Here is a 26,318-nt window from a genome sequence, read left to right on the forward strand (position 1 = left end):
AGTGTTGAGGGGATTATTTGTTTAGCAGAGTGATGATGTTTGGGAAAAACTGTTCTTGTGTCTAATTCTTGTGGTCTTGTGTATTGTTCTGATGTGCAATGCTCTATAGAGTCGTTTTGAGGGTAGGAATAGAATAGAACAGAACAGAACAGAACACAACAGAACAGAACACAACAGAACACAACAGAATAGAATTCTTCATTAGTCAAGTGTGATTAGACATACAAGGAATTGGTTTCCAGTGTGTAAGCTCCCAATGTACATACAACAATAGTGATAAGCAACAAAGTTATATCCATAAGAAGATATGGAGATATGTAATAGGGAAGATGAGAATAATGATATTAATATTGCCTTTTTGGATAGTTTGACAGTGTTGAGGGAATTAGTTGTTTAGCAGAGTGATGGCATGGAGGAAAAAAACTGTTCTTGTATCTAGTTGTTCTGACATGCAGTGCCCTATAGCATTGTTTTGAATGTAGAAGTTGAAACTGTTAAATGTCCAGGATGTGAGGGGGTCTATAGATATTTTCACAGCCCTCTTTCTGGCTCGTGCAGTATACAGGTCCTCAATGGAAGTCAGATTGGTAGCAATTGGTGGTGTGTGGTTTTTTTTGCAGTTCTAATTATCCATTGGAGTCTGTGTCTGTCTTGACTGGTTGCAGAGCCAAACCAGACAGTTATAGAGGTGCAGATGACATACTAAGTAATTCTCTGTAGAACTGTATCAGCAGCTCCTTGGGCAGCCTGAGCTTTCTGCATTGGCGCAGGAAGAACATTCTTTTTTGCCCTTTTTTGATAACGTACTTGATGGTGTCCATTTTAAGTCCATTTAAAGATTAAATATACTGTAACAAAATGGCTGCAGAAAACATTAAAATAATTTCACAGTGAAGGTGTAAAGAAAAGAAGTAAAAGTAAAAGTTCTATCAACATTTAAAAAAAAGAAAAGAAAAGAAAAACAGCCAAAGCTTTTTAAGAGTCAAACCCTGTAGTGAAATCCAATATAGATGTAAATCCAGTTTGGTCAGTTTCACTACTCAGAAGGTTGCCTATGGAAAACTGGGGAAAAAGTGAAGAAACAAAAGAAAGTTGATGTTAAAATCTAGCAACGGTGTAGCCTTCAGCCTTCAACCAGTCGATTAACTTAAAAAAAATAAGAAACAAGTTGAAAGAAAAATACTTTGAAATATGCAGTTAAAAGCCATATCTGCTTTAAAAAAATACCAAACAGTTGAGAGGAAAAATGTAGCCCGAACTCTCTGACTGCTCCTACCAGGAATTGCAACTTCTAGGATTCCTTTTCCCCAGAGTGTCCATGGTCATCCAAGAGACATCTTGGGCAGTGGTGAAACGCTCCAAAGTCTGCTACCATTTTGCTGCATGCTCATATGCGCAGTGTGTGCCAAATGTGTGCTTTGCGCGCATGCGCACTACAGGCGCTACCACACAGCACAGAAAAAGGAGGTTTAAGAAGCCTTTTCTAAGGTAAGTAGAACGGGGGGGAACAGCTATGTCGCACGATTTAGATTTGCTAGAAAGCAGGATTTCCTGCTTTCTAGGGAATATAAATCGCACAGCACAGATGATCGTTGGAAATACTGGTTCATCTGAACCTGTAGCATTTTTTTACAACCGGTTCACTTGAACTGGTCTGAACCAGTAGCATTTTACTCCCGATCTTGGGTCATTCCTAGCTTTTCCCATTCAGTCTAGGTACTGGACTGCCAAGAAGCCTGCTTTGGCAGAAAAATCATCTGTTTGTCAGCAAAAGAAGCAAATTCCCTTCCCCTCCTCCCTCCGCCCCCTCAGCACACCATCTTGACGGTAGATCAACAACAAACTGAATATGAATCAGCAGATAATATGACTGCAAAGAAGACAAATGCAATTTTAGGTGCACCAAAGGAAATATAATTTCTGAAGTACTGCCTATAATTGTTCCATTCTGCTCTGATTTGGCAGTCCCCACCTCAAGTACAATATCTGCTAGTGGACGTACATTTTAAGAAGCATTCAGACAAATATGTTCAGGGAATGACAATGAAGCTTATCCAGAGACCAGAAAATAAATGCTATGGAAATAAAAGAGAGCTGGAGATCTTTAGGCTTTAGAAAAGGCAGCTAAGAGGAAAATGATAGCATTCTTCCAATGCCTCCAAAGATATCACATAAAAGTGGTCCATGAGTCTCTTAGGAAAGGTATTTTCAGTATACGACACGTAACTCTTTTCCGATCATTTTCTTCTAAACATTTGGTAGAGACTGCCAAGAATGAGTCTGAAGCTAACTTTAGTTTCCTGATAAGGAAATGTGAAAGGAAATAATCCTTCAGATGAATTATTCATATTCTTCTATTATCAAATGTATTTTAATCTATATCTGTGATTATTTTTTAAAAATCCCCAATGTATACATTTTTATGTGAATAGGATAAAAAAAACCCAGGAGGTCAGGCATTTTGTTCACATTCTACATACAATAAAGAGGTCAGTGTTTTCCAACCAATCAGATAAAGCTATTAAAAATGTCTTCGGCTACCTATATTTTATGGTCAAACACAGAGGAAGTTTCTTTCCTCTGACATTGTGGCTTGATTAAAAGAAAGCTATTCAGAATTGTGAATATTATTAATTTTTTTAAAAAAATCTATATGGAATATTTGGAAGTGTAGGAACTGTCAGAATATCACCATTAAACCTTGTTAATTAAGAGCCTTTTCAATATCTCAAAGCTCTGCTAAACTAAAAATAGTTGATACATAAGGTAAACCAAAATAGGGTAAAGGGTGGCTCAGTGGCTAAGATGCTGAGCTTGTCGATTGAAAGGTCAGCAGTTCAGCAGATTGAGTCCCTAATGCCGCGTAACGGGGTGAGCTCCCGTTACATGTCTCAGCTTCTGCCAACCTAGCAGTTTGAAAGCACATAAAAAATGCAAGTAGAAAAATCGGGTGGGAAGGTAACAACGTTCCGTGTGCCTTTGGTGTTTAGTCATGCCAGCCAAATGACCACGGAGATGTCTTCGGACAGCGCTGGTTCTTTGGCTTTGAAACGGAGATGAGTACTGCCCCCTAGAGTTGGGAACAACTAGCACATATGTGCAAGGAGAACCTTTACCTTTTTAAGGTAAAGCACTATCAGTAAATGGCAAAAACTGATGGGTCTATAACAGTTTTCTTTTATTTTCCCTCAAAAAAAAATCTAAAATAAACTGGGTTAATATTTGTGTGTGCGTATAAATATATTGTGGTACATATGCATATACTAACAGAGCTAGTAAGTGACTGACAACTCAGCATCGTCAAACTTGTCAGACAATGGCTCCCAATAGCAGTTAACAGTTTGACACTAATTTGATGCAGTTTGAATTATGCTGCACTAAATTAGCATCAGAATGCCTAAAATAATGACTAGGGTTTTGTACTGTATATATAATCAGCACTTTGCCACATTTGAGTTCAGAAAATAAATGCTTTTTATGAAGCAGATCATTGGGAAGCAGGTGAAAAGAACGATTTTCTTTATGTGCTGAACAGGCAGAAAAGAGCATGAATTTTAAAAGGAGACTGAAAAAAGAAACGAAGCAGTCAGTTTTAGAAAGGACACGAAGGCCTTCCACTAGCAGCAGTTAAAGAGAGAATAAAACAAAGGATGTGTCCAGATGGATATGGCTCCTAGTGTTATCAAACAACATACATTTCTCCATCTTTTCCTCCTCAAGATTTTTCAATAATGGAAACAAAAACAGATGGAAGAAGCAATGAGAAAAACTGAGAATGTTTCCTGAGAAAATATTTTCTGAGCACAATGCTTTGAAATAAAATTTCAAAGAGTAACACCGAGAAAAAATAAAGCTGCTAGCCAGACCAGGAAGGTCCAAAAAATACTGTAGAATAAAAGCCAACCATTTTTTTTTATACCTTTTACCAAGAACAGCCAAAAGGACTAAGAAACAGCTTAAATATAGTGGGACATGGGGACTTGATGACTTGACTGAAATAGTCATAGGTCATTCACAACAACATGGAATACCGCTTAATCTATTGTCATAGATTAACAAAGATTGAAGATTGAAGGGAAGTCAAGTATTGATTTTGACATTGACATTTTTATTTTATAGGCCAGGGGTGTCAAACTCAATTTCATTGAAGGCCGCATCAAGATTATGTTTGACCTCGGAGGGGCGGGTGTGTGTGTCAAGGTGGCAAGGCCATGGTGGGTATAGCCAGCTCAATGTCACTTGTGTCAGGGGCACCTCTGATGGCCCGGGCGGGGTGGGGGTGGGGATCCACTTTTGCTAGTAGTTTGTTTTGCTAGCACTCTTCCAGCGAAAACGAAGCTTGGGACCCCCGCGTTGCATCCCCCGGGCTCCATTTTTGGCTATGACAGCCTCCTGCAGCCCTCCTGCCAGTGAAAAGGGCCACCACACGTGGCCTTACCGAGCTCTGTTTTCATTGACAGAGGCAGCGCGGGCCGGTCTTTCACTATTTCCAGGCGGCCCTGTGGGCCAGATCTATAAGTACCCCAATGGCCAGATCCAACCCCATGGGCCTTGAGTTTGACACCTCTGTTATAAGCTATACCCAACAATACAGCCAGTTTGCTGGCAGTCTTCTGATTTGCCAATGCTAAGTAGACAGGATCAGGAGAATTGAAATAGGCATTGGATATTGCAAAAGTCTCAGACCTTTTATTTGGAAGAGACACAGGATTCCACTTGCAGGGATACATCAAGAAGCAGGTAGACTAATATTTCCCATTGGATGTGATCAGGGATGAAATCTAAAAAAATTCCCTACCAGTTCTGTGGGTGTGGCTTAATTGGTGGGCATGGCTTGGTGGTCAGGTGACCAGGTGGATGTGACCAATAACAATAAATAATAAAAATGATAAACAAAGTACACAAAACAATAAGAGGTACCAAAAACCAACTTTCAAACTTTACACACACACAATACAACAGAACTGACTCACACACAATGTAAAAGCAGCTGCACTTCACCCAAAATGGCCCCTGCAACAAGCAGGAACCTCACACAGTCACAAAAAGCTCAAAAACCATCTTTCACACTTTACACACACAACACAACACAACTGACTCACACACACACACACACACACAAAATACCATGTACAGCTTTGTGAGATTTTATGTGTTTGTGTAGTTAGAGTGAAACACTACAGAAACACACCAAATCTCAGAAAGCTGAACAAATATTTTATTTTATTTTATTATTTATATTTTTAGATAAAAGCAGCTAAATTTAAAACTTCCTTAACTTTTAATTGCTATGTCTAAAAAAAAATAAAACTTCTAAAAAAAACCCCAATTAATTATTTTTTAAAGCTCCCCCCTCCTCCCCAAAAAAACTCCCAGTTACTTACCCAATTGAAGAGACAAGGCAGGCAGATTGAGTTGCTAGCTGATGCAATTGATTGCAGCAGCCAAAGCAAGGCAGGAGAGAGCCCAAAAGAAGCAGCAAGCTGCCAAGTAGGTATGCGGAGACCAGGCGATTGGGTGGGTATGGGCGGGGGAGAGCAGAGATTTTTGCTACCAGTTCTCTGAACTACCCACCCCCATCTCTACTGGATCTCCTGAACCGGTCCGAACCAAGAGCATTTCAATCCCTGGATGTGATACTGCCAATGTAATGTGGATTATAAAACAAAGTAACACAAATCTCATTTTCAACTCAAGAGATGAGAATAGTGGCTAGTTCTATAGTTGGTTCATTATTCCTGTTCCTCAGATTAAGATTACACTTTAAATGTACCCAGCCCTGGCATTCAGAAAATATGAATGGCATCATTACTTGACTTCACTATTAATTGATTAATCACCACAGCTGCTATTTATACCTATTTGTTTTGTGGATGTTTTTATTGCTTTAATATTAAATTGTTTTAGAATTTTAGAATTGTAAACCACAAGAGTCACTTGGCTGAATCAGGCAGCTATATCAATTGAATAAATAAATAAATAAATAAATACATACATACATACATACATACATACATACATACATACATACATACATACATAAATTGGACAGTCCTGGGTCTTGTTTTTCCATACTTCTAGAAATTTCTGCTAGAAATTCTGGACTGAGTTCCTTATTAAGTCTGATTACTGTTTCAAACCAGCTGTGTGATTATGCTACTTTTCACCCATGGTGCCTACCACAGCTTTGATTAATTATTGTTATTGCTGAAATAGGAATAACCTGTTCACACAGCTATATAAACATAGAAATCAATGGATCAAGTCTATCTCCAATATGTTCACTATGGGGGAAAAAAATATCTGGAGATTAGAAGGACTATATTTGAATTTGGTGCCAACAGATACCTTCCATTTCAGCTCTTGGCACCTAATTAAAGATGGTGTGATACTTCAGAAAATCAATTGGCTTCTCATTGTTTCCATCTGTGAGGCACTGAATAAAAACAAAAGCCCTCATTTTCTTCTTATTCCCGTGCAGTTGAGAAGATGCAGCAGGAATAGTTAATGCACATAAGTGAACTAGTACAAGATCAATATAATTCAGACAACACACATGCTTATTGTACAGAAATAGAATAGAATAGAATAGAATTTTATTGGCCAAGTGTGATTGGACACACAAGGAATTTGTCTTGGTGCATATGCTCTCAGTGTACATAAAAGAAAAGATACGTTCATCAAGGTACAACATTTACAACACAATTGATGATCAATATATCAATATAAATCATAAGGATTGCCAGCAACAAGTTATAGTCATACAGTCATAAGTGGAAAGAGATTGATGATGGGAACTATGAAACGATTAATAGTAGTGCAGATTCAGTAAATAGTCTGACAGTGTTGAGGGAATTATTTGTTTAGCAGAGTGATGGCCTTGGGAAAAACTGTTCTTGTGTCTAGTTGTTCTGGTGTGCAGTGCTCTATAGCGTCGTTTTGAGGGTAGGAGTTGGAACAGTTTATGTCCAGGATGCGAGGGATCTGCAAATATTTTCACGGCCCTTCTTGATTTGTGCAGTATACAGGTCCTCAATGGAAGGCAGGTTGGTAGCAATTATTTTTCTGCAGTTCTAATTATCCTCTGAAGTCTGTGTTTTTCTTGTTGGGTTGCAGAACCGAACCAGACAGTTATAGAGGTGCAAATGACAGACTCAATAATTCCTCTGTAGAATTGGATCAGCAGCTCCTTGGGCAGTTTGAGCTTACTGAGTTGGCGCAGAAAGAACATTCTTTGTTGTCCTTTTTAATGATGTTTTGATGTTAGCTGTCCATTTGAGATCTTGCGATATGATAGAACCCAGAAATTTGAAGGTTTCTACTGTTGATACTGTGTTGTCAAGTATTGTGAGAGGTGGAAGTATGGAAGGGTTTTTCCTAAAGTCTACCACCATTTCTACGGTTTTGAGTGTGTTCAGTTCCAGATTGTTTTGGTTGCACCACAAGGCTAGTCGTTCGACCTCTCGTCTATATGCGGATTCGTCATTGTCTCGAATGAGACCAATCACTGTTGTGTCATCTGCGAACTTCAGTAGCTTAACAAATGGATCATTGGAGATGCAGTCATTGGTATACAGAGAGAAGAGAAGTGGGGAGAGCACACAGCCTTGGGGGGCCCCTGTGCTAATTGTACAGGTATTTGATGTGATCTTGCTTAGCTTCACCTGCTGCTTCCTGTTTGTTAGGAAGCTTGTGATCCACTTACAAGTCTGTTCCGGTACCTGTAGCTGTACCTATTAGCGGTACCTAATAGCTGAAATAGCCTACTTGCATGCATGAATGCATAAATACACACACATACCAGGGCAGGGGTGAGGGGGCAGGAGATGGGGAGAGAGGGAGGGAGAGGGAAGGGAGAGATATGGAGGGGAGAGAGAGACAGACAGACACACAGAGAGAGAGAGACACACAGAGAGAGATATGCAACCCAAGGCCTGTTATTTTTCTTCAACAACCTCAACAGGAATGCAGAGAGAGAGGGAGAGAGGGAGAAGAAGAGAGAGGGAGAGAGAGCAAGAGAGAGGGAGGGAGAGAGGGAGAGAGGGGGAGAGAGAGGGAGAGGGAGAGAGAGGGAGAGAGATGCAACCTAAGGCCTGCTATTTCTCTTCAACAACCTTAAAAGGAATTATGTTTTTAAGGTAACAGAAAACTTTACCTTAAAAACATAAACAAGTCAGAAGCACTTAGACAAAATGCATATAGAAAATGTTGCATAGTGAATGGTGCTGGCTACCCTTATTTCATTTTTGAAATATTTGTATAAATTCAAAAATCGTTTCATGAACTAGAGCTAGAGATAACTCTCCAGTAATTGGAACAATCACATTCTCGGTATAACACCGAATCAGACATTTTGATTCAGCACTTTTTTCTTATTTGTGGAAAGATTCAGGTGTTAGTTTTTGCGGAAGGAAGCTCCCTAAAGGTAAAGACATCTCAACAGTGTAATCAAATACCTAGGGAGCTAGAGTGGCTCTATTTTGTCGGATTTCTTCCAATAGAGAATAAATACATACTGGTTGCAAAAGACTTAGGGGAAAACTATCTAACCAGCCTGAGATATCACTGTTCCTGCTGTGTACCTGCTCAATGAAACACAAAAAGTCATTTTGAATATTCCGTTACTGCAAAAATTTTAAGTCTTTGGTAGGAGATGACCTTCTTTTGTGTAATTCCCAGGATAGGATAGGATAGGATAGGATAGGATAGGATAGGATAGGATAGGATAGGATAGGATAGGATAGGATAGGATAGGATAGGATAGGATAGGACAGATTTTTGTATTGGCCAAGTGTGAATGGACACACAAGGAATTTGTCTTGGTGCATTTTTTTTTATTTGCATTTATATCCCGCCCTTCTCCGAAGACTCAGGATGGCTTACACTATGTCAAGCAATAGTCTTCATCCATTTGTATATTATATACAAAGTCAACTTATTGCCCCCAACAATCTGGGTCCTCATTTTACCTAACTTATAAAGGATGGAAGGCTGAGTCAACCTTGGGCCTGGTGGGACTTGAACCTGCAGTAATTGCAAGCAGCTGCTGTTAATAACAGACTGTCTTAGCAGTCTGAGCCACTCAAGGACCCTATGCTCTCAGTGTCTGGACCAAGGACCAGAAGCCAGACTGCAGCTGCAACATTAGCCGTTTCAAACCCCTCCAATCCATACATGCAGCAGACTGACACCCACTATGAAGATGTAGCATGACCACAAAGCCAAACAACAGCTATGCAGCTCACCAGCTCAAATTCCCCTGCAACACAGACTAAACTGAGCACAACCAAGCCCCCACCCAAACAGGACACACCCCCAGCCAATCAGAGCACAAAAAAACCCCAGCCAATCAGAGCACAGCCAAGCTCCCACCCAATCAGTTCAAACCCCCACTAGCAGTTAAAAGGAAAAAACAGCTGCGATCACATATTGCTCCCAGAAGCACGAAGCTGAAGCCTGAAGATGACGAATGAGACTTCGTCGAAACGTCGCCAAGACACTTCCAATTTTACACGGGAGAAAACCCCGCCCCTTATGGTCCTCTTAGGAATGGGGTGAAGTCAATTACTGTAGGCTGCTTAAGGGTTGGAATACAGAGGTAGTATTCAGCCGGCTGATACCAATTTGGGTGAACCCACCCTCCCAGACATAATGCTCCCCTATTTAGCCACGTTTTCGAGGCCAGGCACATACATGGAAGACGCATGTGTGAGCAAAGTGCAAGCCTGGAAGACTATGCACATGTTTGGAAGGCGCACGCATGTGCGGTGAACCAGTAGTAAGAATATGTGGAACTCACCGCTGGTTGGACACACAGAAAAAGTGGGATTTAAATGTAATTAGCAAAGCAATTCTGTGCACTGAATAGTAGATTAGATTCAGGTGACCAAATGGTGTTTTGATTCTGTAAAAATGAAAAAGAAAATAAAGCCTCCCTTTATTTTATTTTTTAAAAAACATTTATTTAATTATTTAGTTAAACACTATTTAAAAAGGAAGAGAGAGGGGAAGAGGAATCTGACTGAGGGCAATCAAGACACACTGAGGCTTCACTATTAGCCTTCTCTTGTTGATGGACAATATTTACAGAGGTGATATGTACTCTCTTCAGATGGATGTAGTAGTATGCCATGATTCCTGATTATCTTACTGGCACACTTGATATCAGTGGTGGGTTTCAAAAAATTTTACTACTAGTTTTTATTTATTTATTTATTTATTTTATTTATTTGTCACAACAGTATATATAAGCATAAGCATGAAATAACTATATGATATATAAGCATATATATAAGCATAAGTATGAAATAACTATACAAAATTGGATACAATCACGGGAACATTAGGACAGGAATGGTAGGCACGTTGGTGCTCTTATGCACGCCCCTTAAAGACCTCTTAGGAATGGGGAGAGGTCAATAGTAGATACCCTTTGGTTAAAGATTTGGGGATTTTGGGAAGAGACCACAGAGTCAGGTAGTGCATTCCAGGCATTAACAACTCTGTTACTGAAGTCATATTTTCTGCAATCAAGATTGGAGTGGTTCACATTAAACTTAAATCTATTGTGTGCTCATGTATTGTTGTGATTGAAGCTGAAGTAGTCTCCAAAAGGAAGGACATTGTAACAGATGATTCTATGAGTTAAACTCAGGTCATATCGAAGGCGGCAGAGTTCTAAATTTTCTAAACCCAGGATTTCAAGTCTGGCAGCATAAGGTATTTTGTTGTATTCAGAGGAGTGGAGAACTCTTCTTGTAACATATTTCTGGACACGCTCAATTGTATTAATGTCCAAAATACATTAATATAGGTTCCAAACAGTCGAGCTCTATTCAAGAATTGATCTAGGAAATGTTTTATATGCTCTGGTTAGTAGTGTAGTGTTTCTGGAGAAGAAGCTATGCAAGATTAAGTTTACAACTATGAAAGCCTTTTTTGCGATGTAGTTGCACTGGGCTTTGGCACTTAGATCATTTGATATGAACATTTGATATGTTGGTGAACGTCTTTAAAGCGCTCCATGGCATAGGGCCGGGTTACTTACGGGACCGCCTGCTGCTACCAAATACCTCTCACCGACCCGTGCGCTCTCACAGAGAGGGACTCCTCAGGGTGCCGTTGGCGCGACAGTGTCATCTGGCGACACCCAGGGGAAGGGCCTTCTCTGTGGGGGCTCCCGCCTTCTGGAACGAACTCCCCCCAGGACTTCGTCAACTTCCGGACCTCCGAACCTTTCGCCGCGAGCTTAAAACTTACTTATTTATCTGCGCTGGACTGGGTTAGTTTTTAAGTTATGGGTTTTTAATGGGTTTTATCTCCAAATTTTAATTGTGGCCAATTTAATAAGTTTTTTATATTGTATTTTAATTGTATTTATAGTTTATTGGGTGTTTTTACTTGGCTGTGAACCGCCCTGAGTCCTTCGGGAGAAGGGCGGTATACAAATTTAAATAATAAATAAATAAATAAATAATAAATAATAAATGAAAATTCCAAGGTCTTTAACGGGATGGAGGTCATCTACAAGGTAATGTCCATCGAGCTTGTATTTAGTGTTCAGATTCTTTTTTCCAATCTGTAAGACAGAGCATTTGCTGGTTGAGAGTTGCCAAGTTTTTGACCATTCCAACACAAAGTCAAGGTCTTTTTGAAGGGTAGCTGTATTGTTGGTAGTGTTAAATAGTTTAACATCATCAGCGAAGAGAACACAATTACTTATAATATGGTCACAGAGATCATTAATGTATAACATGAAGAGAGTTGGTCCAAGAACGCTGCCTTGGGGAACGCTGCTATTGACAGGAACAGGATTTGATAAGGCACTGCCTATTTTGATCACTTGTTGTCTGTTCGACAGGAACGCTGTTATTCAATTTTGGAGGGGTCTGGAGATGCCGTAGGATTTTAGTTTTAGGAGAAGTTTGTCATGTATCACTGAGTCTGTGGGCATGGCTTGGTGGGCGTGGCAGGAAAACGATACTGTAAAATCACCATTCCCTCCCCAATCCAAGGGAAGATTACTGCAAAATCCCCGTTTCCTCCCAATCAGCTGGGACCTGGGAGGCAGAGAATAGATGGGGTAAGTCAGAATTTTTACTACCGGTTCTCCGAACGGGTCAGAACCTGCTGAAATCCACCTCTGCTTGGTATGCAAACAAGTTTGTATGTAAACAACACACACACACACACGTACACATACACACACATATATATTACACATAGACAGACAGACAGACAGACAGACAGACATGGCAAGTTTAATTTCCCACCCTCTCTTCCCTGTTGGCGATTGAAGAATTTTGTGTGTTGTATGAACATTTCCAGGAGCAGAATGCAATGAGGAATCAAAGTTTTCGTCTATAACCTGACCCCATGCTATAAAATATTTTAAAGGTGATAACCAATACCTTGAATTGGACCCGGAAAAAAACAATATTTAATGCCAGTCATATAGTAGAGGTATTAAATGCAGAACCTTAGGGGCACCCAAAACTGCTTACACCACTATATTCTGTACCAATTGCTGTTTATGGATGATCTTCAAGGATAACCTCCTGTATAATGCATTGCAATAGTCCATATAGGAGATGTCCAATGACAATCATGAGTGACAGGAAAGGATATAACTGGTGCACAATGCAAAGTTGAGTGAAGGCCTTCTAGTCCTAGCTGCCACCATGAACAGGGATGATAAGCCCAGGAGGGCCCCAAAAATAAATGGCTAAGTATTCAAATATGTAGTGAATGGAAAAAATTAAATAAACGATTCAAATATGTATAATCACCGAACATTATTCTAACATCAACTTTTTGTTAATTTATTAAATGATTGGTATATTCCCTCTCATACAAAGAAGTTCAAGACAGTTTACAATCTAACTAAAACAATATTAAAACATACATTAATGAAGCCAAAATATAATTATGACCAAATGTATTTGTTATTAGCAAGCTTTCTTAAGTCCAGTCTTAAGTACTGTGAATTTGTTATCTGGGAATTAGTTGGCATATTTCAGAAGAAATGTTGGTGGAGATAGCATATTTTCTATTTTAGATTTTTTTTTCTTAACCACACTGGTATGGACATAAATTTTAATTCAAAAAATACATATTTAAAGGAACAGAAACTGTTAATTGTATTGCTTGCAGGTGTTTCTATTAAGACTTCTGAAAGCAAAACAAATGTACCCCTAATGGAAAAAATGAATGAGGTGGCTGGATGGAGTCACTGAAGCAGTCAGTGTGAGCTTAAATGGACTTCAGAGGATGGTAGAGGACAGGAAGGCCTGGAGGAACATTGTCCATGGGGTTGTGATGGATTGGACATGACTTCTCACTAACAACAAATGGAACAAAAGAAAGCAGACAAAAGGCAAGGTTATTGGAATAAGAGATATGGATTCTACCCAAACGAGAGCACCAAAATGTTTCCATTGGGATCTGGTTTTGTGTCTATAAGACATACAAGATGTGTTACCATCTGGCTTTTGAATATTACAGAACTTAAGAGGCAGCTACAAACAAATTAAGATTCTAATATTCAATTTAGATTAGTCTCAGTACACGTCACACGTAAGAGCTAAATACTTTACCAAACAGAATAATAAAGAAAAAAGAAAGCACTGAACTATTCAGCTTTAACGGTATGTCTAAGAATATAACAGTCATATAGGAGGACTGTGTTCCAATTCAGCATGAAATTTGCTTCTAGGGGAGAAGGGAACAATTACTTACTACCACCCAGTAGTGGGTTTCAAATCCTGGGGCTACCAGTTTGCTATCTATAGTGCGCAGTGCTTCTGCACATGCACAGAGCACTTTTGATGATGTCTGGGTGGGTGGGCGGAGCCTCCCACCACCACCGCTGTTGTTTCGCCCAAACCCGGGCAAACAGGGAGCAACCCTCCCTCTCTCCGTACTTAAATTCAATCAAGATGGGGTATTCAGAATCGGAGTCTTAGTAGCTTGGGAGCTAAACATACAGTCAAAGAAGGAAGTTTTGATGTCTGCATGCCAATATCTTAATAGGTGCTTTATAGAATGATAAAATAAAACAAAAAGTTAATTAAAATTAATAAAAATAAATTTATTTATTTATTTATTTATTTATTCAAATTTTTATACCGCCCTTCTCCCGAAGGACTCAGGGCAGTTTACAGCCAAATAAAACAGCATAAACATAAACAGAAATTTAAAACATATTTAAAAACTGATTATAAAATGGCCAATAGAAATTAAAACTAGGATAAAACCATCATAAAACCCCCACATTAAAAATTTCATCAGGCTAGCCCTGCACGGTGGAATAAAAGAGTCTTGAGCTCGCGTTTAAAAGTCCGGAGGTCGGGGAGTTGACGCAACCCCGGAGGTAACTCATTCCAAAGGGCAGGAGCCCCCACAGAGAAGGCCCTCCCCCTGGGGGCCGCCAGTCGACATTGTTTGACTGACAGCACCCTGAGGAGGCCCTCCCTATAAGAGCGCACAGGCCGATGGGAGGCTATAGGTGGCAGTAGGCGGTCCCGTAAGTAATCTGGTCCTGTGCCATGGAGCGCTTTAAAGGTGATAACCAACACCTTGAATTGCACCTGGAAGACCACTGGCAACCAGTGCAGGCTGCGCAGGAGAGGTGTTATATGGGAGCACCACGGTGCCCCTTCTATTACCCGCGCAGCTGCATTCTGGACCAGTTGGAGCCTCCTGGTGCTCTTCAAGGGGAGCCCCATGTAGAGAGCAAATACACAATAAGAGAACAGTCAACATGTTTTTCCATTCCCACGATTGAGCATCCATATTGGACCCCAGGACATCCAGCTGAGCTAGGTTTTATGGCTCTCCTGGAAGGCTAGGAGTGTGGAGCAGAACTCACATCTAGTGTGAGAATCTTCCAAAGGGTGGGGCCACAGCAAAAAAAGGCTCTTTTACAATTTCTGTAGGCTGAAGTATCATGAAAAAGCAATGTTGCCTCCAAGAGTATCACCAATTTTGAATATTATAATCCAGCAGATCCAATTATAAACTTCCTTGTCCGGCTGTGCCATCGCAGAGTATACCGCAAGTGTCTAAACTTCCTCTGAAATAGTTTTTGGCTTTCCCTCAGATGGCACCAGATGTACCATTTGCATAAGTATGGCGTTAGACGTAGGGTTGCCTCTCTTTTAGCCGCCTCCGATTTATGGCGCTAACTGGTTGTTGCATATAAATGGACAGGAAAAAAATGTGTTTTCTCTTCCTCCCGGCTTCTCTGCCTGACATAATGTCTTTTGAAAGTATTTTCAGAGTGATTTCAGTTCATTCCATTCCTTGGAGGCAAAGCTGGTATAATTTACAATCTAAATATTTTATCAACTTGCGGTATCCCTTTTTCTTTTTCCTTTTTACACAAAGCTAAATCCATTAAAGGCTACAGGAAGAAAGGGAAGGCAAAAGAGAAGACCAGCTTGCTCGGTGTATTCTTTTGCCCTTGAGGGGCTAAAGATAGCAGAGTGTCAAACTGGTCACTTGCAACCTGATCCACGTCTCTCCACCATAGCGAAGGACCTTATTGATTGCACTTTAACACATCTGGAAGGATCAGGATGGTAGCGACAGTTTTGATTTTTAAATCAGATGGTTGCTGAGGCAAATTTCAGAAAACAGTATTATGAAAAGTACCGAAGTGCATTAGCTGAAATGGATGGTCACCGATCAATAGTTTTCTCTCTGAGGTTCGTGAACATCATTCTTGCAGACAGTAATAAGAATAGAAATAAGGAACAGCTTTTTTTAAAAACCTGTCAGTTTGGTTCTTTACATTTGCAGATACAGGAGACATTCTTTGTTCAGGATATATTGTAAAGAAAGAGTCTCATTAGAGGACTCCATGAATTTTCACAGGCTGCTTTTGAGCATGGATAAAAGGTAAAAGTTCCCCTCGCACATATGTGCTAGTCTCTAGGGGGCAGTGCTCATCTCCGTTTCAAAGCCAAAGAGCCAGCGCTGTCCGAAGACGTCTCCGTGGTCATGTGGCCAGCATGACTCAATGCCAAAGGTGCATGGAACGCTGTTACCTTCCCACCACAGGCAGTCCCTATTTTTCTACTTGCATTTTTTATGTGCTTTTGAACTGCTAGGTTGGCAGAAGCTGGGACAAGTAACAGAAGCTCCACCCTTACACTAGGGATTCGAACCGCTGAACTTTCGATCGACAAACTGAGCATTTTAGCTACTGAGCCACCAAGTCCCTGCCATATTGGGCATGGATAGGAAAGTCCAAATGTAAGACTCTTTAACAAATAATTAGGCAATGTATTATTCTTCCTAAAGAAAAGGAAGAAATGGTAACAGCTGTTACTGGTAGTTGTACACCAATGTATGATTCTTTTAAAGAGTTAATAGATATGCATCTTGGGCAATTCCACAGAGCTTTTTGCTTTTTTTTTTTTAATTTGACTTAATTAATGATTTTGTGCTGAAAATATTGCTATAATCTTACGGGCTTTTAAATGCAGGTCTTGAAATAGGCTCATATTTTTTTTTTTGCTTTGCATTTAAGGTCAGGTTTAGGGACTATATCTTCCACTAAAAGTAGAAATGTTCTACTTGTTCATGTTCTTTATTTTTTTCTGTGTGACTAAGTTCTACTCATGCTTTGAAAACTCACCAAGTTGTTGTTGTTGTGTTGCATTGGGTTGGGGAGAGAGAGAGAGAGAGAGAGAGAGAGAGAGGGAGAGGGAGAAGGTGGGAGGGAGGGAGAGAGGTAGAAGGAGGGAGAGAAGAAGAGAGAGCAAGGGAGAGGGGGAGAGGGAGAGAGAAGGAGAGAGGGAGGGAGAGAGAGAGGGAAAGAGGGAGAGAGGGAGAAGGAGAGAGGGGGGGAAAGAGAGAGAGATGGAAAGGGGGAGAGAGAGAGGGAGAGAGGGAGAAAGAGAGAGGGAGGGAGGGAGGGAGGGAGAGAGGTAGAAGGAGGAAGAGAAGAAGAGAGAGCAACCTCTTCAACAACCTTAACAGGAATGCAGAGAAAGAGGGAGAGAGGGAGAAGGAGAGAGAGGGAGAGATAGAGGGTGGGAGGGAGAGAGAGGTAGAAGGAGGGAGAGAAGAAGAGAGAGCAAGGGAGAGGGAGAGAGAGAGAAGGAGAGAGGGGAGAGAGGAGGAGAGAAGGAGAGAGTGAGGGAAAGGAGAGAGGAGAGAGGGCAGAAAGAGAGAGGAGGGAGGGAGAGAGGTAGAAGGAGGGAGAGAAGAAGAGAGAGCAAGGGAGAGGGGGAGAGGGAGAGAGAAGGAGAGAGGGGGAGAGAGGGAGGGAGAGAAGGAGAGAGAGTGAGGGAAAGGGACAGAGGGAGAGGGGGGAGAGAGAGGGAGAGAGGGAGAGAGGGAGAAAGAGAGAGGGAGGGAGGGAGGGAGGAGAGAGGTAGAAGGAGGAGAGAAGGAGAGAGAAGGAGAGAGGGGAGAGGAGAGAGAAGGAGAGGGAGGGAGAGAGGGAGAGGGAGGAGAGAAGGAGAGAGAGGAGGAAAGGGACAGAGGAGAGGGGAGAGAGGGAGAGAGAGGGAGAAAGAGAGAGGGAGGGAGGGAGGAGAGAGGTAGAAGGAGGAGAGAAGAAGAGAGCAACCTCTTCAACAACCTTAACAGGAATGCAGAGAAAGAGGGAGAGAGGGAGAAGGAGAGAGAGGGAGAGATAGAGAGAGAGGGTGGGAGGGAGGGAGAGAGGTAGAAGGAGGGAGAGAAGAAGAGAGAGCAAGGGAGAGAGGAGAGGAGAGAGAAGGAGAGAGGGAGAGAGGGAGGAGAGAAGGAGAGAGAGGAGGAAAGGGAGAGGGAGAGGGGCAGAAAGAGAGAGGTGGGAGGGAGGAGGGAGAGAGGAGAAGGAGGAGAGAAGAAGAGAGAGCAAGGGAGAGGGGAGAGGAGAGAGAGGAGAGAGAGGGGAGAGAGGGAGAGAGAAGAGAGAGTGAGGGAAAGGGACAGGGGGAGAGGGGGGAGAGAGAGGGAGGGAGGGAGAGAGGGAGAAAGAGAGAGGGAGGGAGGGAGGGAGGGAGAGAGGTAGAAGGAGGGAGAGAAGAAGAGAGAGCAAGCGAGAGGGGGAGAGGGAGAGAGAAGGAGAGAGGGAGGGAGAGAGAGGGGGAGAGAGGGAGGGAGAGAAGGAGAGAGAGGGAGGGAAAGGGACAGAGGGAGAGGGGAGAGAGGGAGAGAGGGAGAGAGGAGAAAGAGAGAGGAGGAGGGAGGAGAGAGGTAGAAGGAGGGAGAGAAGAGAGACCAACCTCTTCAACAACCTTAACAGGAATGCAGAGAAAGAGGGAGAGAGGGAGAAGGAGAGAGAGGGAGAGATAGAGAGAGAGGGTGGGAGGGAGGGAGAGAGGTAGAAGGAGGGAGAGAAGAAGAGAGAGCAAGGGAGAGGGGGAGAGGGAGAGAGAAGGAGAGAGAGGGGGAGAGAGGGAGGGAGAGAAGGAGAGAGAGTGAGGGAAAGGGAGAGAGGGAGAGAGGGGCAGAAAGAGAGAGGGTGGGAGGGAGGGAGAGAGGTAGAAGGAGGGAGAGAAGAAGAGAGAGCAAGGGAGAGGGGGAGAGGGAGAGAGAAGGAGAGAGAGGGAGAGAGAGGGAGGGAGAGAACGAGAGAGAGTGAGGGAAAGGAAGAGAGGGAGAGAGGGGCAGAAAGAGAGAGGGAGGGAGGGAGGGAGAGAGGGAGGGAGAGACAGAGATGCAACCCAAGGCCTGTTATTTCTCTTCAACAACCTTAACAGGAATGCAGAGAAAGAGGGAGAGAGGGAGAAGGAGAGAGAGGGAGAAGGAGAGGGAGAGGGAGAGAGGGAGAGAGAATGAGAGAGAGGGAGAGAGGGAGAGGGAGGGAGAGAAGGAGAGAGAGAGGGAGAGAGAGAGATGCAACCCAAGGCCTGTTATTTCTCTTCAATAGCCTTAACAGGAATGCTAACTGTATGTTGAATAATTGAAAAACATTGCAATTACAGGCAAATTTGCTTTATATTGGGCTCATAAAAAAGTGCAAGTATAAAGATGAATATTATGTTTGAGTTGGTAGTAATAGCATTTTAGCATCTGATTAGGCATGTTGGTTTAAAATACTGAGAAGACCATTAAAATTGGAAATTAATGAATGAGATAATGCAAAACATTTCCATGTGAATAAAGCTTTAAATTAATTACTCTTAATAATTTCACTTTGCAGCACTGGACATTAAAATATTTATAGAGATATATTTCCTATTTTTGTTGTATAGTAAATACAGTAAGAAATACACCATTCTTAACCCATTAAACAGAAGCCTACTAGTCTTTAATGCAAATTCTGGTGGGTAATTACTACCATAAGTAATATAAGCAGGTTTTGTTGTCCAGGCATTCACACATAATTAGGCCTACAAAAATCCATATGATCACCTGTTGGGAAAAATTAGTTAGATTTTCATAATATTAATAATAAATTATTTGCCATTCAACTCCACCTTATCTCATTCCTTTCACTACATCTGGTAGTCCGTAAAATCATCTTCATCATTACCATAAATGTGCTAATTGCTGAAAAATAAATAAGATATTCCCCCATTCGATCAAACGGTATTTAGGTTCCGTGGAATAAAAAAAAAAAAATCAACCCAACCCAACAGGGAAGTGAGCTTTTCTACTATTAACTATTACCAACTTAATTTTATTGTCATGATGTTCACATATTTAATAGAAAATATCAACTTCAACTGGATACCTGTCCCAGATGACTTTCTGAATTTCTAAAGCAGGGGTGTCAAATTCAATTTCATTGAGGGTCGCATCATGGGTTTTTTTTAATTATTATTATTTGCATTTATATCCCGCCCTTCTCCGAAGACTCAGGGAGGCTTACAATGTGTTAAGCAATAGTCTTCATCCATTTGTATATTATATACAAAGTCAACTTATTGCTCCCAACAATCTGGGTCCTCATTTTACCTACCTTATAAAAGATGGAAGGCTGAGTCAACCTTGGGCCTGGTGGGACTTGAACCTGCAGTAATTGCAAGCAGCTGCTGTTAATAACAGACTATCTTAGCAGTCTGAGCCACAGAGGCCCAGAGGTTGTGTTTGATCTCGGGTGGGGGGGCATGGCCAGCTTGACATCACTCATGTCAGGGTGCCTGTGGTGGCCTGAGTGCTTTACCAGCGAAAACGGGCTCCCTCTTGTGGCCCACCAGCTGCTAGCAGATCTGGCGACAGACTCGGACGATGAGGAGGTTGGGCCAGTCCTGGAGTCTGGGGAAGGCTCTGATGGATGCTCTGCGTCAGAAGCAGAGATAGAGCCACTGTCGGCTTTGGAAGCCATACTAGGCTGGAGGCTTCCACGCTGCCACTTTCTCCTGTGTGGGAAAGTAGGAGGGGGGATTTAGTAGAAGGCCCCATTAGACATAATAACATTCTTCCTGCCGGTCAAGATCAGGCCAAGACTGCATCTGGAGAAGGAGTGGCCGGAGTGATGTCTCGAGATAGGACGGTTGGCGATTGGAGCATGTGATCTTCTCTGTGGGGACCTTCTCTGTGGGGGTCTTCTCTGTGGGGGCTCCTACCCTCTGGAATGAACTTCCCCCGGGACTTCGTCAACTTCCCGACCTTCGGACCTTTTGCCGCGAGCTGAAGACATACCTATTTCTTCAAGCAGGACTGGCATAGGATTTTAGAATTTTATATGTTATTATTGGGGTTTTAAATTTTAACTGGGTTTTATTGTTTTATATGTATTTTAAATTGGCCATATTTGATAAGTTTTTTAATTACTGTTTTATTATATTTATTATTGTGGTTTTATTTGGCTGTGAACCGCCCTGAGTCCTTCGGGAGAAGGGCGGTATAAAAATTTAATTAAATAAATAAATAAATCGGCAGAGGGGTCAAGGGGGTGGTGATTTTGGAGTTTGTCTTACTGAGGAAAAACCCGGATCCCCAGATTTGGAATTTATCCAATTGTGCCACTTTACCTATGCTAGTAAGTAAGAACTTTGAAAGATGTTTGCTTCGGAGTCTTTTCTGCAGGAGGAGGTTTTCTGGAACGCTGACACTATTCCGAATCTGGGGATCCGGGTTTGTCCCCAGCTGCCTTCAGAGTCAGAGATAAGTGGGGAAGAGGAACAGCTGGGGCCTGTTACAGATGCGCGTATGTGCAGAGCTGTCAGGACATGAGAACAATTGAGGACCAAGGGCTGACTCAGGAAGAAAGGCACACAGGGATGCTGAATGGCCCCTCCCTGGCTGGGGAATAAATAGAAGCAAAACGGGAGGGGTGTTTGCAGGAGACAACTTGTTCGCTTATTATTGTGAAGATTTGCATATCTGAATTCGTGCCTCACAGAGACTCTTTGCCAGGTATTTCATTTTTACAGCATTGCGACTAGAAGCTCTCGGCCTGGCAACTATCCAAGGACTGATAAGGTCTGTTTTTGCAATGAAACCTTGAAAGGCTTATTGCTAGGACTTTTCTAGATGTGAATGCCAGGAATTCACATTAACCAAATAAAAAGGGGGTTTGTTTTGGGACAAGGAGTCTGTTTCGTGATTCTGTTAAGCCTGGGTCAGAACAGTCCTGATCTCCATTTCCCGTGGCAACAACCTCCTGCATCCCATTTTCACTGGCAGAGGCACCACGGGCTCTTCCTTAGCTGTTTTCAGGATGGCCCAAGGGGCCAGATCTAAGCAGCCTTGAGTTTGACACCCCTGTTCTAAAGTATCAGCTACAAAATGATTTAAACATTAAACCTCTTTTAAAAAGAAATCAGAAAACACACACACATACACACACATACACAAACATACACACACACTCCTCCTATCCTTCTAGGGATGATAAAGCGGACTAGCAATTTTCTGATACGTAGAAGAACATACATTGACTTACGAGAAAAAAATAAGATTTCTTTATTTGTGTTTACTGCATTTGTGAACTTAACCTAAAAGCAGCAAAGTAAAAAAAAGCAAATCAAACTCAATAAATAAATTATAGTATATAAAGCATTTACACAGTGGTTTAAAGCTATTCGAGGAAGACCTTGGAAGATAAAACAAGCATCAAAGAAGTTTTCCTACCGCACCAAGGATATTATCACAAAAAGCATCTAAAAAGTCATAACTATGACAAAAAATAATCAAATTTGGAAATAACTGCCTTAATTTAATAGAAAGGCATATATTCTATTATAGTTTGAAATGGCTATATGTTTTGACTGCTGACTTTAGCTCTTGCTTAGACTATAATCTCGTCGTTAACAGATAAGATATCCTTCTTATAATTCTTTACTTGTAAACTAGTCTTAGACGGGAAAAACTTTCATGCATTTTTTACTGAAATAGAAATCTGTCCTTCACATGGATTGGATGTTTTTTGTTTCATGGCTATCTTTTGGAAAGAATGTAAAATACCGCATTTGATTTGGGGTTCATCCTAACATTTTAGTTAATAGCAGAAACGGTATTGCCAGAATAATTTCATTATTAAATAACTGTAGTCTCTTTAGATGATTTACTCATTTGGGGGAATTATATTACAATTGCAGCTGTTTCTTTTTATGGAAGATAAATTCTAGTTTCCTTGGTTCAATTTTACTGGGGTGAGCCTACACTCTTTCCATGACATTATATTTATCTTTATTAACATGACTGTTCGCATAATAACCCCAATAGTCATATTGAATAAAAGCAAATATTTTTCCACTCTTCCACTCTGCCAATCTGTCAGCTAGCAAAGAGGCAGTTTCACCTCTAGTGAAGGGCATTGCCTTCTTAATCCTTCCCCCCAAGGACTTGAGTGTTATTGAAGCAACGTGTCCAGTTCCATGCCTTGTGTGTTCCCGCCATGTACCCTGGCCCATTCAACTTGTCGACTGCTTTCCTGGGCTTCATATGTGCCCACTGGACTCAGTTACCCAATGACTCTTGCCATGTTAAGAAATGTTATTAATATAAAATAAAATAAGGTAAAATAAAAATACTTTCAAGTCAAGTTCAATTTCTGGTGGTTGCATTGATGCAGCAAAGCAGATTTGCTTCCTTCCTTCCTTCCTTCCTTCCTTCCTTCCTTCCTTCCTTCCTTCCTTCCTTCCTTCCTTCCTTTCTTTCTTTCTTTCTTTCTTTCTTTCTTTCTTTCTTTCCTCCTAATGGATCTGTTTTTATACATTCCCTTAATAATATGTTAATATTTTTTGTGGGATGGGGGAAAGGAGAGGTTACATTTTATTTTATTTATTTTATTTTGTCACACAGTATAAGTAAGCATAACCATGAAATAATTATAAAATATATCAGCATATATATGAGTATGAGTATGTAATAACTATATTACTTGGATATAATGAAAGGAAACAATAGGACAGGAACGGTAGGCACGTTTGTGCTCTTATGCACGCCCATAACTTCTTTATCACAAATTGTATAGTATATGTTTTTATCTAGACATACATTTGTTCAAATATGCGATTTTCACCCAAAATGGTGTAAACCAGACATAGGCCTTAAATCTCATCTAAAGTAGATCTACATAGGAAATTAGAGCAGTTGTGCAAATATATAATTTGCTCTGATCAAACTATGCTTCTGATTAGATATCTATATATATAAAAGCTGTAAAGCCAACTGAGTTTTAAAATGAAGTTTAGAATGATTTCTCATTGCACCTAGGAGAAAGCTCTCATTTTACATAATAAGGAGACAGACATTTTCCTTCAGCAATAAGCGTGTCTGTGACCTGCTGTCATGCGGATCCAATAAGATCTGCCTATCAACCGATTCCTAAGCGCCTCCAGGGCACTGAAGCTTAGAGGTTATCAGAGAAGCCCAGAAAGTAGCTTTACAAAACTATAGCAAAATCCTCCCCAAGAGTAAATAGCAGTTATCAATGATCTGGAAGAAAACACAAAATTACTACTGAAAAGATTTGTACATCAGCCAAAGATTGGCAGAGTGGAAAAATATGTGCTCTTTATTTAATATAACTATTGGGGTTATTATGTGAACAGTCGTATTAATAAAGATAAATATAATGTCATGGAAAGCTGAACCAGCAAAACTAGAATTTATCCTCTATAAAAAGAAACAAATGTTTCCAAAAAACGCCATTTCATATATAGAGAGAGGAAAGGGAGGAAAAACAAATATAACTTAGTGCAAAAATAGATAAAACATCGACAATTGCAAAATAATCCCTCAGATGAGGGAACCGTCTAAAGGTACTACAGTTATTTAATAATGAAATTATTCTGGCAATACTATTTCTGCTATTAACTAAAATGTTAGGATGAACCCCAAATCAAATACGGTATTTTACATTCTATGGACTTCAATTCTGTGAATTTTGCAGGCCACAGATCATATTATCTTTTGATATGCATAATTATTGTGCGACAAGGTCATTTATTATAAAAATTTTGTAAATCCCTACAGTGTTCTACTCTCCAATGGAACTCCTTCTCTCCACCATTAAAATAAGATTTCACTGAAAAGTCTGTCAACATAAGTAGAATCTGTCAACAGCTTTTGACCATCTTTTTTTGTGTTCTGATTTTTTTTACTTTGCTGCTTGGGACAATCTTGGATGAATCATAGAATCATCTATTGTAATGTCTTTCCTGTTAAAGACTACTTCAGCTTTAATCGCAATAATACAAGAGCAACCAATAGATTTAAACTCAATGTTAACCGCTTTAATCTGGATTGCAGAAAATATGACTTCTGTAACAGAATCATCAGTGTTTGGAATACTTTACCTGACTCTGTGGTCTCTTCTCATAATCCTAAAAGCTTTAACCAAAAACTTTCTACTATTGACCTCACCCCATTCCTAAGAGGACCATAAGAGGCGTGCATAAGCGCACAAACGTGCCTACCTTTCCTGTCCTATTGTTTTTCTTTTCTTCTTCCTATATATATATATGCTTATACCTCCTAATATTTACTCATATATGTTTATATACTATATAATCTTTCTGTATGATACTTACATATATTGTTGTGACAAAATAAATAAATAAATAAAATAAACAATCTACTCCTTTGTTGGAATCCACTTAATTTTAATTTCCTTGATTAGCTACAGTTTTTACAGCAGACATAATGTCTCTTAATCTTGATCTACTGGTATTTGATTTCTCCAGAATTTCTTATTTCTTCCCATCAGTTGTACTATGTTAAACACAAAGACCTTTGGCCCCAAATTTTAGTTATTGAATTTTTCATAGCAAATTTCTACCAATTTGAATCAAAGTGAGGGGTCCTTAGTGTTCTCTGAGCAGAGGTGGTATTCAGCAGATTCTGAGCAGTTCTGGAGAACCGGTAGCGGAAATTTTGAATAGTTCGGAGAACGGGTAAGTAAGACCTTTGACTGGCCCCACCCCCATTATTCTCTGCCTCCCAAGTCCCTTCCCCTACCACGCCCACCAAGCCACGCCCACCAAGCCACGCCCACCAAGCCACACCATGCCCACCAAGCCACACCATGCCCACCAAGCCTAAAATGACTAGATTTCAGTGATGGCAGAGCGGGACACTATTGACGGGGGGGGCTGTGCATGCACGCTGAGTCTTGCCACCTGCCTGAAGGACGAGGAGCGGCTGCTGCTTCTCCACTCTTCCAGGCAGGCTCAGCTCTCATCTCGGCTCTTCCAGGCAGACTCGCCTCTCCTCGGCTCTCCTCTCGGCTCTTCTCTTCCTCTCGGGTGAAGTCAAGGGACGTCTCTCCTCCCTCTCGCGCCCCCCTTCTCTGCCACTCCCCCTTCTCCGCCTCCTCCTCTTGCGTTGCTGCCTCCCATTTTCAGAATGGGAGTGAAACAAAAAAAAATCGGGACTTTTTGGAATTGCCGCGGGACGCGGGACAAATTATTAAAAAGCGGGACTGTCCCGCCAAAAGCGGGATGTCTGGTCACTATAACCAAGCCACGCCCACAGAACTAGTAGTAAAAAAAATTGAATCCCACCACTGTCTCTGAGCTTGGTTGCAAAGAAACAAAGAACCTCCAAAACCATCCCCGCCAATACTGACAGGGCAAGACACTAGAATATAAATGGACATCAAACTCCACTCCTTATTAGCACTGATGATGTTACCTAGTTGGGTAATGAAACATCTGCAAGAAAACCACCAAGCTCAGAGAACACCAAGGATCCCGCATTTCAGCCCTAAAGTACATATATTCTCCTTTGTCAGTTGAATCAAAGTCTTATTCTTTTCAATATTTCTCAACTTTATTGCTCCCTTCTGGGTTGCATTATCATTATCATCCTCTTAACTTTACTGCAGTCATTAACCAGAAGAAAAGAACTGGCATTCAAACATTCAAAATATCCAAAACTAAATTGGAAAATTCAGGGTGGTTAAGGAAAGTACTTTCTGA

Source organism: Ahaetulla prasina, chromosome 8 (genome assembly GCF_028640845.1).
Source record: "Ahaetulla prasina isolate Xishuangbanna chromosome 8, ASM2864084v1, whole genome shotgun sequence".
In the NCBI taxonomy this organism is placed as follows: Eukaryota; Metazoa; Chordata; class Lepidosauria; order Squamata; family Colubridae; genus Ahaetulla; species Ahaetulla prasina.